At 42.5% G+C, this 18328-nt stretch overlaps 21 non-coding genes across 21 annotated transcripts; all 21 read left to right on the top strand.

The window, feature by feature from the left end:
• The first annotated feature begins 3782 nt into the window (after positions 1–3782).
• Trnas-cga (transfer RNA serine (anticodon CGA)) lies at positions 3783–3906 on the top strand. Its single transcript has 2 exons — positions 3783–3820; positions 3861–3906. It is a non-coding gene; the product is annotated as a tRNA-Ser (tRNA).
• A 330-nt stretch (positions 3907–4236) lies between these two features.
• Trnal-uaa (transfer RNA leucine (anticodon UAA)) lies at positions 4237–4360 on the top strand. The gene is made up of 2 exons: positions 4237–4274; positions 4315–4360. It is a non-coding gene; the product is annotated as a tRNA-Leu (tRNA).
• Positions 4361–4981: 621 nt separating this feature from the next.
• Trnal-caa (transfer RNA leucine (anticodon CAA)) lies at positions 4982–5105 on the top strand. The gene is made up of 2 exons: positions 4982–5019; positions 5060–5105. It is a non-coding gene; the product is annotated as a tRNA-Leu (tRNA).
• A 563-nt stretch (positions 5106–5668) lies between these two features.
• Trnal-uaa (transfer RNA leucine (anticodon UAA)) lies at positions 5669–5792 on the top strand. The gene is made up of 2 exons: positions 5669–5706; positions 5747–5792. It is a non-coding gene; the product is annotated as a tRNA-Leu (tRNA).
• Positions 5793–6214: 422 nt separating this feature from the next.
• Trnal-uaa (transfer RNA leucine (anticodon UAA)) lies at positions 6215–6338 on the top strand. Its single transcript has 2 exons — positions 6215–6252; positions 6293–6338. It is a non-coding gene; the product is annotated as a tRNA-Leu (tRNA).
• Positions 6339–6969: 631 nt separating this feature from the next.
• Positions 6970–7093, top strand: Trnal-caa (transfer RNA leucine (anticodon CAA)). Its single transcript has 2 exons — positions 6970–7007; positions 7048–7093. It is a non-coding gene; the product is annotated as a tRNA-Leu (tRNA).
• Positions 7094–7419: 326 nt separating this feature from the next.
• Positions 7420–7543, top strand: Trnal-uaa (transfer RNA leucine (anticodon UAA)). Its single transcript has 2 exons — positions 7420–7457; positions 7498–7543. It is a non-coding gene; the product is annotated as a tRNA-Leu (tRNA).
• A 631-nt stretch (positions 7544–8174) lies between these two features.
• On the top strand, positions 8175–8298 carry Trnal-caa (transfer RNA leucine (anticodon CAA)). The gene is made up of 2 exons: positions 8175–8212; positions 8253–8298. It is a non-coding gene; the product is annotated as a tRNA-Leu (tRNA).
• Positions 8299–8872: 574 nt separating this feature from the next.
• Positions 8873–8996, top strand: Trnal-uaa (transfer RNA leucine (anticodon UAA)). The gene is made up of 2 exons: positions 8873–8910; positions 8951–8996. It is a non-coding gene; the product is annotated as a tRNA-Leu (tRNA).
• Positions 8997–9628: 632 nt separating this feature from the next.
• On the top strand, positions 9629–9752 carry Trnal-caa (transfer RNA leucine (anticodon CAA)). Its single transcript has 2 exons — positions 9629–9666; positions 9707–9752. It is a non-coding gene; the product is annotated as a tRNA-Leu (tRNA).
• A 326-nt stretch (positions 9753–10078) lies between these two features.
• Positions 10079–10202, top strand: Trnal-uaa (transfer RNA leucine (anticodon UAA)). Its single transcript has 2 exons — positions 10079–10116; positions 10157–10202. It is a non-coding gene; the product is annotated as a tRNA-Leu (tRNA).
• Positions 10203–10834: 632 nt separating this feature from the next.
• Trnal-caa (transfer RNA leucine (anticodon CAA)) lies at positions 10835–10958 on the top strand. Its single transcript has 2 exons — positions 10835–10872; positions 10913–10958. It is a non-coding gene; the product is annotated as a tRNA-Leu (tRNA).
• A 326-nt stretch (positions 10959–11284) lies between these two features.
• Trnal-uaa (transfer RNA leucine (anticodon UAA)) lies at positions 11285–11408 on the top strand. Its single transcript has 2 exons — positions 11285–11322; positions 11363–11408. It is a non-coding gene; the product is annotated as a tRNA-Leu (tRNA).
• A 631-nt stretch (positions 11409–12039) lies between these two features.
• On the top strand, positions 12040–12163 carry Trnal-caa (transfer RNA leucine (anticodon CAA)). The gene is made up of 2 exons: positions 12040–12077; positions 12118–12163. It is a non-coding gene; the product is annotated as a tRNA-Leu (tRNA).
• A 330-nt stretch (positions 12164–12493) lies between these two features.
• On the top strand, positions 12494–12617 carry Trnal-uaa (transfer RNA leucine (anticodon UAA)). Its single transcript has 2 exons — positions 12494–12531; positions 12572–12617. It is a non-coding gene; the product is annotated as a tRNA-Leu (tRNA).
• A 631-nt stretch (positions 12618–13248) lies between these two features.
• Trnal-caa (transfer RNA leucine (anticodon CAA)) lies at positions 13249–13372 on the top strand. The gene is made up of 2 exons: positions 13249–13286; positions 13338–13372. It is a non-coding gene; the product is annotated as a tRNA-Leu (tRNA).
• Positions 13373–13901: 529 nt separating this feature from the next.
• Trnal-uaa (transfer RNA leucine (anticodon UAA)) lies at positions 13902–14025 on the top strand. Its single transcript has 2 exons — positions 13902–13939; positions 13980–14025. It is a non-coding gene; the product is annotated as a tRNA-Leu (tRNA).
• Positions 14026–14656: 631 nt separating this feature from the next.
• On the top strand, positions 14657–14780 carry Trnal-caa (transfer RNA leucine (anticodon CAA)). Its single transcript has 2 exons — positions 14657–14694; positions 14735–14780. It is a non-coding gene; the product is annotated as a tRNA-Leu (tRNA).
• A 327-nt stretch (positions 14781–15107) lies between these two features.
• Positions 15108–15231, top strand: Trnal-uaa (transfer RNA leucine (anticodon UAA)). The gene is made up of 2 exons: positions 15108–15145; positions 15186–15231. It is a non-coding gene; the product is annotated as a tRNA-Leu (tRNA).
• A 1785-nt stretch (positions 15232–17016) lies between these two features.
• Positions 17017–17140, top strand: Trnal-caa (transfer RNA leucine (anticodon CAA)). Its single transcript has 2 exons — positions 17017–17054; positions 17095–17140. It is a non-coding gene; the product is annotated as a tRNA-Leu (tRNA).
• Positions 17141–17918: 778 nt separating this feature from the next.
• Positions 17919–18042, top strand: Trnal-uaa (transfer RNA leucine (anticodon UAA)). The gene is made up of 2 exons: positions 17919–17956; positions 17997–18042. It is a non-coding gene; the product is annotated as a tRNA-Leu (tRNA).
• Positions 18043–18328: the final 286 nt, after the last annotated feature.

Genomic DNA, 18328 nt, shown 5'->3' with positions numbered 1-18328 from the left:
TTCGTTTGATGTTTTTGCAATTTGGTGCATTTATGGACAAAAGTGGAGCAATTTTTTTAGCTTTGTTGCTAACATCTTCCTCTTGCAATAGGGATTGTTGTTCCTAACCATCAATGCCATCAGCATTTCATTCTTTTACGGTATTTAAAGATTTCTTTCCTAGGATTTCTCAACAATCATTCATGAGGGAGATAGTCTAAAGATATTTCCTGTCACTACACCAGTACACATTGAATGATTAGGGAAAGATATTTTATAGTAAAATTAAAGGTTTAATTTTTATAAAAATAAAATAGTACTTGAGTAGGAGCTCTTATGGGAGAAACATTTGGAGAATAAAGTGTAGCAATATGATACTTGGATTGTCATATGTATTTAATTTTCCAGAACCAAGACAGGCTAAGGATGTAACATTGCTTTAATAGCAGGCATTACTCTGCCTTCAGTGTCCTCTCATTTCTCTCACAACTGGGTAAGAGAAGAGATATCACTGGGGGCATGCTAACCTGACCCTCATAGGGAAATGCTGTGCGTTTATCTGCACATTAGTTAAAGGTGCTATGTCACACAAAAAGATGTAATTTTGTGACTCCCAAAATGCCCAAAAAGAAGAATGAAATATTGCAATAACCTCTTAAGACTGTTGACCAACATAAACGAAATACAGCAGAAGGAAAGAGAAGCATGGATGGACACAAACAAACAAGATAGAAACGGATTGCGTCTTGAAATAAAGTCGGCCAGACGTGACATATAGCCTGTTTTAAATTAATTCTCTCACTATTAGGCCTGCAAATTGGTGCAAAACAGGATCTTGCTCAATAGCGATATTCAGGCACTGTTTACAAACAATTCTCTAGACCGCGCACCGGTGCCTCAGTTGGTTGAGCACCGGGCTGTCACGCGGGAGGTCGTGAGTTCAACTCCGGCGGGACCAACACTTAGGGTCTTTAAATAACTGAGGAGAAAGTGCTGCCCTTGTAATTACATCTGCAAATGGTTAGACTCTCTAGTCTTCTCGGATAACGACGGTAAACCGGAGGTCCCGTCTCACAACCCTTTAATGTTCATAATCCTGTGGGACATAAAAGAACCCACACACTTGTCGCAAAGAGTAGGGCATGTAGTCCCCGGTGTTGTGGTCTGTCTTCTGTGCTATATCATTGGGAGGGTAAAAGGGCGCGCTTAATTTGGAGCCTCGCTCTGTTGTGCGACCCCCACCACAGCCTGTTTCTCTGCTGTGGTGAAAGTGACTAAATAAATAATTAAAAAAAAAAAATGAAATTTTGCCAAACACAGAACAAAAGAACATTTTTTTCGACAGCCAATAGATATCTGGTTGGCGCATTCATGACAATAGGTGACGTAACGGTGAGTATCGCTATGGCTCCATCACACTTGCTCTCGTCTGTCTGGGAGGAATACACACAAACAAAAAACGCCTCATATGCGGTCCCCTTAACAAAAATGGCTTGGCGTGTTAAAATTTAACAAAACCAACGGATCTATTTCCAGGACCTGTAAGTACCCCTTCAGTACCTACTCAAAGTCTCAAAAAGGAAATGACCCTAAAATTAAGTTCTTAGCTGCAAGAGTAGATCGCATCTAGTTTGGTGCTTTTGGCTGTTTTTATACTAGAGACGCGTAATCCGTCTGGCACGAAGTTGGGCAAACGTTTCTTCTGTCTGCCATAAGTTCGTCTAGTTTAAAGAAGAGCACAAGACGCATAATGTCTTCGAAGGCTTGCTATAATCGTAAATGGTTTGAACCCAGGAGTCATATCACGATCGTCCGGGTGATTGAGCACCGGGCTGTCACGCGGCAGGTCGTGAGTTCAACTCCGGCCGGACCAACACTCAGGGTCATTTAATAACTGAGGAGAAAGTGCTGCCTTTGTAATTACATCTGCAAATGGTTACTCTCTCTAGTCTTCTCGGATAAGGACGATAAGCCGGAGGTCCCGTCTCACAACCCTTCAATGTCCATAATCCTGTGGGACGTAAAAGAACCCGCACACTTGTCGCAAAGAGTAGGGCATGTAGTTCCCGGCGTTGTGGTCTGTCTTCTATGGTGTGTAGGGTAAATGCTCGGAGATATTAGCTACACCAAGCTACTCTAAAAATCCGAGGGTAAATAAACCCTAACCCTGACTTTGATTCTGAAGATGACTTCCGCTCAGGTTGTCGAAACGTCAGTCAATGTCATCTCAAACAGTCCTGCTCAGGACTATACTCACCCGGACGATCGTACTTCACTTAATTATGAAGACTTACTAAACTGGTTAGTTCCTCCAGACGCAATTTGTCTTGTACCCGTTCTTACACTAGACAAATTTAACAAACGCTGAAAAAATGTTTGCCCAAGTTCGTCCCAGACGGATTCAGTGTGCGTCTTGTATAGTTCGTCCAGCCTTTACACTGGAAGAAAACAGACTATGCGTATCTACAATGCAGGTCGTCAGTGCATGAGACACTTGTGATATAACTACACAAACTATATGCTCATTTAACAGCTTTATCATCTTTTACTCTTAATGATGATTTATCCAAACACCCCCTCCTTCCCACAACCAACGTTGAAAGATGTCGGGTCTTTCATACACTTGTCTTGCTTTGTCAAACTATTAAAATGCAACATTAATATTGTAAAGGGCGGAGGGAGAAATAGTTTACTAATGTGTGTTAGACGATACAAATTGTAGCTATACATTGAATGGCTTGGTCTTGGTCTCGCTGGATAACGACGATTAGTGTCACCCATTCTCGTCCCCATCGCCCTTTTCGTTTCTCTTAGTCGGCGGGGCCTTGGCACGAGAAAACGAAGAGCCCTTCGTTTTCTCGTGCCAAGGCCCCGCCGACTAAGAGAAACGAAAAGGGCGATGGGGACGAGAATGAGTGTCACCCAACTACACTGTAGTGGACTAATGCAAATCCTGCATTTTAATTGGCTACGCTACTAGATGAGTATTAGTAATAGTCCTCGAGTAGCGAAAAGCGTGGCGCTTTCTTTCGTTTTATTCCCAAGTAAACATTTCTTCAACTTGCATTTGCTTCGGCTTCTGATTCGTCCCCAGTCGTCTCTCAGTCTCTGAAGGGATTATTAATGAGGGATGCGCGGACGGGAGCGGGTAATGATGGGAAGATGAAAAGATATCCCCAGTTGACTCTCGCTCCTTTTAGAGACCGAGAGACGACTGGGGAAGAGTCAGCTTCGGCTTCGCCTCATGGGCTATTGACCCGTAGCCCTTGCGGGCTACGGGTCTAATTGTTAATTATAGATAAAATCGTTTTTAAGCAAATTGCTTCGCCTCATTAGTTGCGGTACGTTTAATGTTAAGTTCTTTTGAATGGGTTAGTGTTTTCATGCTAAATTAAGGGATATTAAAAAAAGTTATTGGTTTCACTTTTCTTGGTAGTTTCCACGCAACATTGGCAATCGACTCTGATGAGAAACGAGCTCCTAAGGCCGTTTGCTCTTTAGTATAGTTGCGATCGGAGTGTGTCTCTGCGATCAGAGTGTGTGTTCTCCTAACGTCATGAATTTGCTTTTGGAACAGGTGTTGGGCCAACAAGTTTATAGAGATCGTTTTAGTATAGTTATAAAAAAATTTCATACCTTATCAGTCGCAAATCTCTTCAGCACATGGTCGGATTCTAATTTACGTTCTCCAAGAACGATCCTTTTACAGATTTCTTCATGATGCCATGAGTGCCTCCAATATCTTTCCAAAATGGATTGAAAGTAACCAGTCGACTCAATCACTTAGCTGTAATGTCCGAACTATCAGGATGGCCGAGCGGTCCAAGGCGCCAGACTCGAGGTTACATACCTTTCTATCATTAGAATGGGATCGTGGAGCCTTCTGGTCTCCACTTGGGGGCGTGGGTTCGAATCCCACTCCTGACAGCTCCTTTTGTATCCTATTCACACTAATTGACGATTGAGGACTTTGTACCAGCCGCTGGAAGGCAGAGAGAAAAAGCAAACTCAGGAAAGAGTGTAAAAGTTCTCTAGGACGACGCTTTTTCAAAACGACCATCTAATACATTCTGGAAAGTGAGTTACATATACTGCTCGTCAACTACGGCCCAACAGTTCTTAGTCCTTCATATACCATTTGTCAAAGAACTTCCAAAATCTGGTCTCTGCTCAATGGAATATGACTGAAGAGTTCTGTGTTCTGACTGAAGAGTTCTGAGACTGGATGGAAAGGTGTGATGCTCAGGAGGTCAAGTTGCCAGGATGGCCGAGTGGTCAAAGGCGCCAGACTTAAGCCAGTATCAAAGGGATTCAGTGCCTTGAACTGTTTGGGTATTCTGGTCTCCTGTTGGAGGCGTGGGTTCGAATCCCACTCCTGCCAGCTGTTGAGTTTTTGTCTCCGTTCACGCGACCAAAACAGGATCTCCAATGCAATGCATTATCCCCCGAAAATTTCGGATCCTTCCAATAACTTCCGTAATCATCTCGATGAGTATAGATCAGAGAAGAACAGTTCTTTGTGACCCATCATTGCACTTCCTCATTGAAAAGTAAACGGTTATTGCTGGTCGATCTGGCTTGCAGGTTGATTGGTCAGGAGAAACCCATCCGAAGTAAATTGTTCTAATTTATACAGTTTTGTGTAATCTCGCGTGCAAAATGATCGCTTCCTTCATTCCAATGGTATCGTACGATATTGCAAGGAAGTTGTCAATAATGAAAGCACACCCTGTTTTGAGTTGTGTCGAATTTGAGAGCGGAAGATCCTGACAGTACAACGGGACCAAAGTAATGAAAGATCCTTTTAGTATAGATATAGAAAAATTTAATATCTTATCAGTCGGAAATCTCTTCAGCACATGGTCGGATTCTAATTTACGTTCTCCAAGAACGATCCTTTTACACATTTCTTCATCATGCTGCCATGAGTGCCTGCAATATCTATCCAAAATGGATTGAAAGTAACCAGTCGGCACAATCACTTAGTTGTTATGTACGAACTGTCAGGATGGCCGAGCGGTCCAAGGCGCCAGACTCAAGGTTACATACCTTTCCATCATTAGAATGGGATCGTGGAGCCTTCTGGTCTCCACTTGGAGGCGTGGGTTCGAATCCCACTCCTGACAGCTCCTTTTGTATCCTATTCATTGTAATTGACGATTGAGGACTTTGTACCAGCCGCTGGAAGGAAGAGAGAAAAGCAACCTTAGGAAAGCGTGAAAAAGTTCTCGAGGACGACGCTTTTTCAAAACGACCATCTAGTACATTCCTGAAATTGAGATACATATATTTCGGGGGTGGCAGCTGAATAATTGGAACTCGATTATTTACTATTCTTTGTGTGTTTTGTTCGAATTATTCATTATTCTTTTAAATTTTTGTAGGTTATTCATTATTCATCGTTGTTATTCATAACTGCCTTATTTATTATTGCGGTGTTTTCAGACCTAATTATTCATTATTCATTTTTTATTTATACTCGTTATTCATTTTTCATTATTCAGCTTCAACCCCCAAATATATTGCTCTTTTACGACCCAACAATTCTTAGTCTTTCATGTACTATTTGTCAAAGAACTTCCAAAATCTGGTCTCTGCTCAATGGAATATGACTGAAGAGTTCTGTGTTCTGACTGGAGACTGAGTTCTAAGAGGGGATGGAAACGCGTGATGCTCAGGAGGTCAAGTTGCCAGGATGGCCGAGTGGTCAAAGGCGCCAGACTTAAGCCACTTTCAAAGGGATTCAGTTCCTTAAACTGTTTGAGTATTCTGGCCTCCTGTTGGAGGCGTGGATTCGATTCCCACTCCTGGCAGCTAATGAGTTTTTGTCTCCGTTCACGCGACCAAAGCAGGATCTCCAATGCAATGCATCATGCCCCGAAAAGCACATTTTGTTTTGGCGTAGGTTCGAATCCCACTCCTGACAGCTCCTTTTGTATCCTATTTACAGTAATTGACCATTAAGGACTTTGTACCAGCCGCTGGAAGGCAGAGAGAAAAAGCAAACTCAGGAAAGAGTGTAAAAGTTCTCTAGGACGACGCTTTTTCAAAACGACCATGTAATACATTCTGGAAAGTGAGTTACATATACTGCTCGTCAACTACGACCCAACAGTTCTTAGTCCTTGATATACCATTTGTCAAAGAACTTCCAAAATCTGGTCTCTGCTCAATGAAATATGACTGAAGAGTTCTGAGACTGGATGGAAACGTGTGATGCTCAGGAGGTCAAGTTGCCAGGATGGCCGAGTGGTCAAAGGCGCCAGACTTAAGCCAGTATCAAAGGGATTTTGTGCCTTGAACTGTTTGGGTATTCTGGTCTCCCGTTGGAGGCGTGGGTTCGAATCCCACTCCTGGCAGCTGTTGAGTTTTTTTCTCCGTTCACGCGACCAAAACAGGATCTCCAATGCAATGCATCATGCCCCGAAAAGCACATATTGTTCCTTCGGATCCTTCCAATAACTTCCGTAATCATCCCGATGAGTATAGATCAGAGAAGAACAGTTCTTTCTGACCTATCATTGCACTTCCTCATTGAAAATTAAACGGTTGTTGCTGGTCGATCTGGCTTGCAGTTTGATTGGTTAGGAGAAACCCATCCGAAGTAAATTGTTCTAATTTATACAGTTTTGTGTAATCTCGCGTGCAAAATGATCGCTTCCTTCATTCCAATGGTATCGTACTATATTGCAAGGAAGTTGTGAATAATGAGAGCACACCCTGTTTTGAGTTGTGTCGAATTTAAAAGCAGAAGATCTTGACAGTACAACGGGACAAGGTAATAAAAGATCCTTTTAGTATAGATACAAAAAAAATTTAATATCTTATCAGTCGGAAATCTCTTCAGCACATGGTCGGGTTCTAATTTACGTTCTCCAAGAACGATTCTTTTACAGATTTCTTCATGATGCCACGAGTGCCTGCAATATCTTTCCAAAATGGATTAAAAGTAACCAGCCGACTCAATCACTTAGTTGTTATGTCGGAACTGTCAGGATGGCCGAGCGGTCCAAGGCGCCAGACTCAAGGTTACATACCTTTCCATTATTACAATGGCATCAAGGAGCCTTCTGGTCTCCACTTGGAGGCGTGGGTTCGAATCCCACTCCTGACAGTTATTTTTGTATCCTATTCACAGTAACTGACGATTAGGACTTTGTACCAGCCGGTGGAAGGCAGAGAGAAAAAGCAAACTCAGGAAAGAGTGTAAAAGTTCTCTAGGACGACGCTTTTCCGAAACGACCATCTAGTACATTCTGGAAAGTGAGATACATATATTGCTCTTTTACGACCCAACAGTCCTTAGTCCTTTATATACCATTTGTCAAAGAACTTCCAAAATCTGGTCTCTGTTCAATGGAATATGACTGAGAAGTTCTGTGTTTTGACTGAATAGTTCTGACACTGGATGAAAGCGCGTGATGCTCAGGAGGTCAAGTTGCCAGGATGGCCGAGTGGTCAAAGGCGCCAGACTTAAGCCAGTATCAAAGGGATTCAGTTCCTTGAACTGTTTGGGTATTCTGGTCTCCTGTTGGAGGCGTGGGTTCGAATCCCACTCCTGGCAGCTGTTGAGTTTTTTTCTCCGTTCACGCGACCAAAACAGGATCTCCAATGCAATGCATTATCCCCCGAAAAGCACATTTTGTTCCTTCGGATCCTTCCAATAACTTCCGTAATCACCCCGATGAGTATAGAGCAGAGAAGAACAGTTCTTTGTGACCTATCATTGCACTTGCTCATTGAAAAGTAAACGGTTGTTGCTGGTCGATCTGGCTTGCAGGTTGATTGGTCAGGAGAAACCCATCCGAAGTAAATTGTTCTAATTTATACAGTTTTGTGTAATCTCGCGTGCAAAATGATCGCTTCCTTCATTCCAATGGTATCGTACTATATTGCAAGGAAGTTGTGAATAATGAGAGCACACCCTGTTTTGAGTTGTGTCGAATTTAAAAGCAGAAGATCTTGACAGTACAACGGGACAAGGTAATAAAAGATCCTTTTAGTATAGATACAAAAAAAATTTAATATCTTATTAGTCGGAAATCTCTTCAGCACATGGGCGGGTTCTAATTTACGTTCTCCAAGAACGATCCTTTTACAGATTTCTTCATGATGGCATGAGTGCATGTAATATCTTTCCAAAATGGATTAAAAGTAACCAGCCGACTCAATCACTTAGTTGTTATGTCGGAACTGTCAGGATGGCCGAGCGGTCCAAGGCGCCAGACTCAAGGTTACATACCTTTCCATTATTACAATGGCATCAAGGAGCCTTCTGGTCTCCACTTGGAGGCGTGGGTTCGAATCCCACTCCTGACAGTTATTTTTGTATCCTATTCATTGTAATTGACCATTAAGGACTTTGTACCAGCCGCTGGAAGGCAGAGAGAAAAGCAATCTCAGGAAAGCGTGAAAAAGTTCTCGAGGACGACGCTTTTTCAAAACGACCATCTAGTACATTCCTGAAATTGAGATACATATATTTCGGGGGTGGCAGCTGAATAATTGGAACTCGATTATTTACTATTCTTTGTGTGTTTTGTTCGAATTATTCATTATTCTTTTAAATTTTTGTAGGTTATTCATTATTCATCGTTGTTATTCATAACTGCCTTATTTATTATTGCGGTGTTTTCAGACCTAATTATTCATTATTCATTTTTTATTTATACTCGTTATTCATTTTTCATTATTCAGCTTCAACCCCCAAATATATTGCTCTTTTACGACAAAGAACGTCTAAAATCTGGTCTCTGGTCAATGGCATATGACTGAGAAGTTCTGTGTTCTGACTGGAGACTGAGTTCTGAGAGTGGATGGAAACGTGTAATGCTCAGGAGGTCAAGTTCCCAGGATGGCCGAGTGGAAACGTGTGATCTCACGAAAACAAGTTGCCAGGATGGCCGAGTGGTCAAAGGCGCCAGACTTAAGCCAGTATCAAAGAGATTCAGTGCCTTGAGCTGTTTGGGTATTCTGGTCTCCTGTTGGAGGCGTGGGTTCGAATCCCACTCCTGGCAGCTGTTGAGTTTTTGTCTCCGTTCACGCGACCAAAACAGGATCTCCAATGCATTGCATCATGCCCCGAAAAGCACATTTTGTTCCTTCGGATCCTTCCAATAACTTCCGTAATCACCCCGATGAGTATAGAGCAGAGAAGAACAGTTCTTTGTGACCTATCATTGCACTTGCTCATTGAAAAGTAAACGGTTGTTGCTGGTCGATCTGGCTTGCAGGTTGATTGGTCAGGAGAAACCCATCCGAAGTAAATTGTTCTAATTTATACAGTTTTGTGTAATCTCATGTGCAAAATGATCGCTTCCTTCATTCCAATCGGGTATCGTACGATATTGCAAGGAGGCTTTTAATAATGAGAGCACACCCTGTTTTGAGTTGTGTCGAATTTTAGAGCGGAAGATCTTGACAGTACATTGGGACCAAGGTAATAAAAAATCGTTTTAGTATAGATATAAAAACTGTAATATCTTATCAGTCGGAAATCTCTTCAGCACATTGTTGGATTCTAATTTACGTTCTCCAAGAACGATCCTTTTACATATTTCTTCATGATGTCATGAGTGCCTCCAATATCTTTCCAAACTGGATTGAAAGTAACCAGTCGACTCAATCACTCAGTTGTAATGTCCGAACTGTCAGGATGGCCGAGCGGTCCAAGGCGCCAGACTCAAGGTTACATACCTTTCCATCATTAGAATGGGATCAATTAGCCTTCTGGTCTCCACTTGGAGGCGTGGGTTCGAATCCCACTCCTGACAGTTCATTTTGTATCCTATTCACAGTAATTGACGATTAGGACTTTGTACCAGCCGGTGGAAGGCAGAGAGAAAAAGCAAACTCAGGAAAGAGTGTAAAAGTTCTCGAGGACGACGCTTTTCCAAAACGACCATCTAGTACATTCTGGAAAGTGAGATAGATATATTGCTCTTTTACGACCCAACAGTTCTTAGTCCTTCATATACCATTTGTCAAAGAACTTCCAAAATCTGGTCTCTGCTCAATGGAATATGACTGAAGAGTTCTGTGTTCTGACTGAAGAGTTCTGAGACTGGATGGAAAGGTGTGATGCTCAGGAGGTCAAGTTGCCAGGATGGCCGAGTGGTCAAAGGCGCCAGACTTAAGCCAGTATCAAAGGGATTCAGTTCCTTGAACTGTTTGGGTATTCTGGTCTCCTGTTGGAGGCGTGGGTTCGAATCCCACTCCTGGCAGCTGTTGAGTTTTTTTCTCCGTTCACGCGACCAAAACAGGATCTCCAATGCAATGCATCATGCCCCGAAAAGCACATTTTGTTTTTTCGGATCCTTCCAATAACTTCCGTAATCATCCCGATGAGTATAGATCAGAGAAGAACAGTTCTTTGTGACCTATCATTGCACTTGCTCATTGAAAAGTAAACGGTTGTTGCTGGTCGATCTGGCTTGCAGGTTGATTGGTCAGGAGAAACCCATTCGATTTAAATTGTTCTAATTTATACAGTTTTGTGTAATCTCATGTGCAAAATGATCGCTTCCTTCATTCCAATCGGGTATCGTACGATATTGCAAGGAGGCTTTTAATAATGAGAGCACACCCTGTTTTGAGTTGTGTCGAATTTTAGAGCGGAAGATCTTGACAGTACATTGGGACCAAGGTAATAAAAAATCGTTTTAGTATAGATATAAAAACTGTAATATCTTATCAGTCGGAAATCTCTTCAGCACATTGTTGGATTCTAATTTACGTTCTCCAAGAACGATCCTTTTACATATTTCTTCATGATGTCATGAGTGCCTCCAATATCTTTCCAAACTGGATTGAAAGTAACCAGTCGACTCAATCACTCAGTTGTAATGTCCGAACTGTCAGGATGGCCGAGCGGTCCAAGGCGCCAGACTCAAGGTTACATACCTTTCCATCATTAGAATGGGATCAATTAGCCTTCTGGTCTCCACTTGGAGGCGTGGGTTCGAATCCCACTCCTGACAGTTCATTTTGTATCCTATTCACAGTAATTGACGATTAGGACTTTGTACCAGCCGGTGGAAGGCAGAGAGAAAAAGCAAACTCAGGAAAGAGTGTAAAAGTTCTCGAGGACGACGCTTTTCCAAAACGACCATCTAGTACATTCTGGAAAGTGAGATAGATATATTGCTCTTTTACGACCCAACAGTTCTTAGTCCTTCATATACCATTTGTCAAAGAACTTCCAAAATCTGGTCTCTGCTCAATGGAATATGACTGAAGAGTTCTGTGTTCTGACTGAAGAGTTCTGAGACTGGATGGAAAGGTGTGATGCTCAGGAGGTCAAGTTGCCAGGATGGCCGAGTGGTCAAAGGCGCCAGACTTAAGCCAGTATCAAAGGGATTCAGTTCCTTGAACTGTTTGGGTATTCTGGTCTCCTGTTGGAGGCGTGGGTTCGAATCCCACTCCTGGCAGCTGTTGAGTTTTTGTCTCTGTTCACGCGACCAAAGCAGGATCTCCAATGCAATGCATCATGGCCCGAAAAGCACATTTTGTTTTTTCGGATCCTTCCAATAACTTCCGTAATCACCCCGATAAGTATAGATCAGAGAAGAACAGTTCTTTGTGACCTATCATTGCACTTCCTCATTGAAAAGTAAACGGTTGTTGCTGGTCGATCTGGCTTGCAGGTTGATTGGTCAGGAGAAACCCATCCGAAGTAAATTGTTCTAATTTATACAGTTTTGTGTAATCTCGTGTGCAAAATGATCGCTTCCTTCATCTCAATGGTATCGTAAGATATTGCAAGGAAGCTGTCAATAATGAGAGCACACCCTGTTTTGAGTTCTGTCGAATTTGAGAGCGGAAGATCTTGACAGTACAACGGGACCAAGGTAATGAAAGATCCTTTTAGTATAGGTATAAAAAAATTTAATATCTTATCAGTCGGAAATCTCTTCAGCATATGGTCGGATTCTAATTTACGTTCTCCAAGAACGATCCTTTTACACATTTCTTCATGATGCGATGAGTGCCTCCAATATCTTTCCAAAATGGAGTGGAAGTAACCAGTCGACTCAATCACTTAGTTGTAATGTCCGAACTGTCAGGATGGCCGAGCGGTCCAAGGCGCCAGACTCAAGGTTACATACCTTTCCATCATTAGAATGGGATCAATTAGCCTTCTGGTCTCCACTTGGAGGCGTGGGCTCGAATCCCACTCCTGACAGCTCCTTTTGTATCCTATTCACAGTAATTGACGATTGAGGACTTTGTACCAGCCGCTGGAAGGCGGAATGAAAAATCAAACTCAGGAAAGAGTGTAAAAGTTGTCTAGGACAACGCTTTTCAAAAACGACCATCTAATACATTCTGGAAAGTGAGATACATATATTGCTCGTCAACTACGACCCAACAGTTCTTAGTCCTTCATATACCATTTGTCGAACAATTTCCAAAATCTGGTCTCTGCTCAATGGAATAAGACTGACGAGTTCTGTGTTCTGACTGAAGAGTTCTGACACTGGATGGAAACGTGTGATGCACAGGAGGACAAGTTGCCAGGATGGCCGAGTGGTCGAAGGCGCCAGACTTAAGCCAGTATAAAAGGGATTCAGTGCCTTGAACTGTTTGGGTATTCTGGTCTCCTGTTGGAGGCGTGGGTTCGAATCCCACTCCTGCCAGCTGTTGAGTTTTTGTCTCTGTTCACGCGACAAAAACAGGATCTTCAATGCAATGCATCATGCCCCGAAAAGCACATTTTGTTTTTTCGGATCCTTCCAATAACTTCCGTAATCACCCCGATAAGTATAGATCAGAGAAGAACAGTTCTGTGTGACCTATCATAGCACTTCCTCATTGAAAAGTAAGCGGTTGTTGCTGGTCGATCTGGCTTGCAGGTTGATTGGTCAGGAGAAACCCATTCGATTTAAATTGTTCTAATTTATACAGTTTTGTGTAATCTCGTGTGCAAAATGATCGCTTCCTTCATCTCAATGGTATCGTAAGATATTGCAAGGAAGCTGTCAATAATGAGAGCACACCCTGTTTTGAGTTCTGTCGAATTTGAGAGCGGAAGATCTTGACAGTACAACGGGACCAAGGTAATGAAAGATCCTTTTAGTATAGGTATAAAAAAATTTAAGATCTTATCAGTCGGAAATCTCTTCAGCACATGGTCGGATTCTAATTTACGTTCTCCAAGAACGATCCTTTTACATATTTCTTCATGATGCCATGAGTGCCTGCAATATCTTTCCAAACTGGATTGAAAGTAAGCAGTCGGCACAATCACTTAGTTGTTATGTCCGAACTGTCAGGATGGCCGAGCGGTCCAAGGCGTCAGACTCAAGGTTACATACCTTTCCATCATTAGAGTGGGATCGTGGAGCTTTCTGGTCTATACTTGGAGGCGTGGGTTCGAATCCCACTCCTGACAGCCCCTTTTGTATCCTATTCATTGTAATTGACGATTGAGAACTTTGTGCCAGCCGCTGGAAGGCAGAGAGAAAAGCAATCTCAGGAAAGCGTGTAAAAGTTCTCGACGACGACGCTTTTTCAAAACGACCATCTAGTACAATCTGGAAATTGCGATACATATATTTCGGGGGTGGCAGCTGAATAATTGGAACTCGATTATTTACTATTCTTTGTGTGTTTTGTTCGAATTATTCATTATTCTTTTAAATTTTTGTAGGTTATTCATTATTCATCGTTGTTATTCATAACTTCCTTATTTATTATTCCTTTGTTTTCAGACCTAATTATTGATTATTCATTTTTTATTTATACTCGTTATTCATTATTCATTATTTAGCTTCAACCCCCAAATATATTGCTCTTTTATGACAAAGAACGTCTAAAATCTGGTCCCTGGTCAATGGCATATGACTGAGAAGTTCTGTGTTCTGACTGGAGACTGAGTTCTGAGAGTGGATGGAAACGTGTAATGCTCAGGAGGTCAAGTTGCCAAGATGGCCGAGTGGTCAAAGGCGCCAGACTTAAGGCAATATCAAAGGGATTCAGTGCCTTGAACTGTTTGGGTATTCTGGTCTCCTGTTGGAGGCGTGGGTTCGAATCCCACTCCTGCCAGCTGTTGAGTTTTTGTCTCTGTTCACGCGACAAAAACAGGATCTTCAATGCAATGCATCATGCCCCGAAAAGCACATTTTGTTTTTTCGGATCCTTCCAATAACTTCCGTAATCATCTCGATGAGTATAGATCAGAGAAGAACAGTTCTTTGTGACCCATCATTGCACTTCCTCATTGAAAAGTAAACGGTTATTGCTGGTCGATCTGGCTTGCAGGTTGATTGGTCAGGAGAAACCCATCCGAAGTAAATTGTTCTAATTTATACAGTTTTGTGTAATCTCGCGTGCAAAATGATCGCTTCCTTCATCTCAATGGTATCGTAAGATATTGCAAGGAAGCTGTCAATAATGAGAGCACACCCTGTTTTGAGTTCTGTCGAATTTGAGAGCGGAAGATCTTGACAGGACAACGGGACCAAGAAAATAAAACATCGTTTTAGTATACATATAAAAAATTGTAATATCTTATCAGTCGTAAATCTCTTTAGTACATTGTCGGATTCTAATTTACGTTCTCCAAGAACGATCCTTTTACACATTTCTTCATGATGCAATGAGTGCCTGCAATATCTTTCCAAATTGGATTGAACGTAACCAGTCGACTCAATCACTTAGTTGTAATGTCCGAACTGTCAGGATGGCCGAGCGGTCCAAGGCGCCAGACTCAAGGTTACATACCTTTCAATCATTAGAATGGGATCGTGGAGCCTTCTGGTCTCCACTTGAAGGCGTGGGTTCGAATCCCACTCCTGGCATCTCCTTTTGTATCCTATTCACAGTAATTGACGATTGAGGACTTTGTACCAGCCGGTGGAAGGCAGAGAGAAAAAGCAAACTCAGGAAAGAGTGTAAAAGTTCTTTAGGACGACGCTTTTCCAAAACGACCATCTAATACATTCTGGAAAGTGAGATACATATAATGCTCTTTTACTATCCAACATTTCTTAGTTCTTCATATACCATTTGTCAAAGAATTTTCAAAATCTGGTCTCTGCTCAATGGAATATGACTGAAGAGTTCTGTGTTCTGGCTGAAGAGTTCTGAGACTGGATGGAAACGTGTGATGCTCAGGAGGTCAAGTTGCCAGGATGGCCGAGTGGTCAAAGGCGCCAGACTTAAGCCAGTATCAAAGGGATTCAGTGCCTTGAACTGTTTGGGTATTCTGGTCTCCTGTTGGAGGCGTGGGTTCGAATCCCACTCCTGGCAGCTGTCGAGTTTTTGTCTCCGTTCACGCAACCAAAACAGGATCTCCAATGCATTGCATCATGCCCCGAAAAGCACATTTTGTTTTTTCGGATCCTTCCAATAACTTCCGTAATCATCCCGATAAGTATAGATCAGAGAAGAACAGTTCTTTGTGACCTATCATTGCACTTCCTCATTGAAAAGTAAACGGTTGTTGCTGGTCGATCTGGCTTGCAGGTTGATTGGTCAGGAGAAACCCATCCGAAGTAAATTGTTCTAATTTATACAGTTTTGTGTAATCTCGTGTGCAAAATGATCGCTTCCTTCATCTCAATGGTATCGTAAGATATTGCAAGGAAGCTGTCAATAATGAGAGCACACCCTGTTTTGAGTTCTGTCGAATTTGAGAGCGGAAGAATATGACAGTACAACGGGACCATGGTAATAAAAGATCGTTTTAGTATAGATATATCAGTCGGAAATCTCTTCAGCACATGGTCGGATTCTAATTTACGTTCTCCAAGAACGATCCTTTTACAGATTTCTTCATGATGCCATGAGTGCCTGCAATATCTTTGCAAAATGGATTGAAAGTAATGAGTCGACTCAATCACTTACCTCTGATATCTGAACTGTCAGTGTGGCCGAGCGGTCCAAGGCGCCAGACTTAAGGTTACATACCTTTCCATCATTAGAATGGGATCAAGGAGCCTTGTGGTCTCCACTTGGAGGCGTGGTTTCGAATCCTACTCCTGACAGCTCCTTTTGTATCCTTTTCATAGTAATTGACTATTGAGGACTTTGTACTAGCCGCTGGAAGGCAGAGAGAAAGTGCGAACCTCAGGAAAGCGTGTAAAAGTTCTCGAGGACGACGCTTTTTCAAAACGACCATCTATTACATTTCGGAAAGAGAGATACATATATTTCGAGTGTATTGCTCTTTTACGACCCAACAGTCCTTAGTCCTTTATATACCATTTGTCAAAGAACTTCCAAAATCTGGTCTCTGTTCAATGGAATATGACTGAGAAGTTCTGTGTTTTGACTTAAGAATTCTGAGAGTGGATGGAAACGTATGATGCTCAGGAGGTCAAGGTTCCAGACTTGAGTCAGTACCAAAAGGATTCCATGCGTTGAACTGTTTGGGTCTTCTGGTCTCTTGTTGGAGGCGTAGGTTTGAATCCTAATACTGGCAGATGTTCATTTTTTGTTTCCGTTCTCGCGACCAAAACAGGGTCTCAAATCCAATGCAATGTCGCCCGAAAACCACATTTTGTTCCTTCGGATCCTTCCAATAACTTCCGTGATCATCCCGATGAATATAGATTAGAGAATAACAGTTCTTTTTCACCTCTGCATGATTGGACTTCCCCATCAAAACGTAAACGGTTGCTGCTGGTCGATCTGGCTTGGAGGTTGATTGGTCTGGGTTAGGGCTGGGGGTAAATTACACAGTAATCTCACGTGCAAAATGCTCGTTTCCTTCAATCCAATGGTATTGTACGATATTGTAAGGAAGCTCTCATTAGTGAGAGCACACCCTGTTTTGATCTGTGTTGAATTTGAGTGCGGAAGATCCTAACAGTACGATGGGACCAAGTTAATTAAAGATCGTTTTAGTCAGTAGAAATTAAAAACTCTTGTTAGTCGGAAATCTCTTCACCAGATGGCAGGATTCTAAGTTACGGTCTTGAAGACCGATCCTTATACAGAGTTCTTCATTATGCCATGGCTGCCTGCAATATCTTTTCATCATTAATTGAAAGTAATCAGTCTATGTAATCACTTCGCTCTAATTTCCAAACTGTCAGGATGGCCGAGCGGTCCAAGGCGCCAGACTCAAGGTTACATACCATTCCATCATTAGAATGGGATCGTGGAGCCTTCTGGTCTCCACTTGGAGGCGTGGGTTCGAATCCCACTCCTGACAGCTCCTTTTCTATCCTATTCATAGTAATTGACGATTGAGGACTTTGTACCAGCGGCTGAAAGGCAGAAAGCAACAGCAAACTCAGGAAAGCGTGTAAACGTACATACATTCTGGAGAGTGAGATAAATATATTACTCTTTTACGACCCAAACACCTCTTATGCGTCGATCAAATCGAAACTTCAACACCCCCCTCCCCACGGGCAAACCACGGGCATTTCACTATCCTCTGTGCCTGCTGAGTGGGGAATTTGACCTTTGCCTGCGTGGGGTGGGGAAAATTGAACCGGAAGTGTTGGGTTTCATATCATTTTTTTTGCGGGCGCAGAAGTCGCTAACATCCGTAAAACACATGTTTGGACGACGTGTAAAAGTTTAAAGGAAGAGATGTAGCATTTGTGAGCAATTGGCTTACAACTGAAAAGGTCTTCAAAAGGTCTTTATTAAAGACGCCAGGAGCCGACAACGATTGTTCTTTAGTAGGGTATGTCAGACAAATCCGACGGTAGGGTAGGGCATTTGAACACCATCTTGGCCTGAGGGGGAGGGAATTTAATTGATCCAATCTTTAAAAGTTCAAATGCCCGGGCTTTGTTCCGGGGGCGGGGGGGAATGTTGAAGTTTCGAGTTGATCGGTGCATTAGTCATTCTTACACAATTTGTCAAAGAACTACCAAAATATATTGTCTCTGCTCAATGGAATACGACTGAACAGTTGGTTATGTATCACTGGCTGGATAGAAACGCGTGATGTTGAGGAAGCTTGAGGAGGTCACGATGCCAGGATGGCCGAGTGGTCAAAGACGCCAGACTTAAGCCAGTATCAAAGGGATTCCGAGCGTTAAACTGTTTGGGTGTTCTGGTCTCATGTTGGAGGCGTGGGTTCGAACCCCACTCCTGGCAGATGATGAGTTATTTTTCTCTCCGTTGTCGGGACCAAAACAGGGAAATGCAATGCAATATCCCCCGAAAACAACGTCCCTTCGGATTCTTCCAAGAATTTCTGTGATCACCCCGATGAGTATAGGTCAGAGAAGAACAATTCTTTCTCACCTATATGATTGCACTTCCTCGTCGCAAAGTAAACAGTTGTTGCTGGTCGATCCGGCCTGCAGGTTGATTGGTCAGTAGAAACCCATTCCGTTGAAATGTTTCTAATTTATACAATTTCGTGTAATCTCTCGCGTAA

The sequence above is a fragment of the Montipora capricornis genome, chromosome 14 (assembly GCF_036669925.1).
Source record: "Montipora capricornis isolate CH-2021 chromosome 14, ASM3666992v2, whole genome shotgun sequence".
NCBI classification, from domain to species: domain Eukaryota; kingdom Metazoa; phylum Cnidaria; class Anthozoa; order Scleractinia; family Acroporidae; genus Montipora; species Montipora capricornis.
Note: the sequence above shows the minus strand (reverse complement) of the source record. Positions and strands in the feature narration are given on the sequence as shown.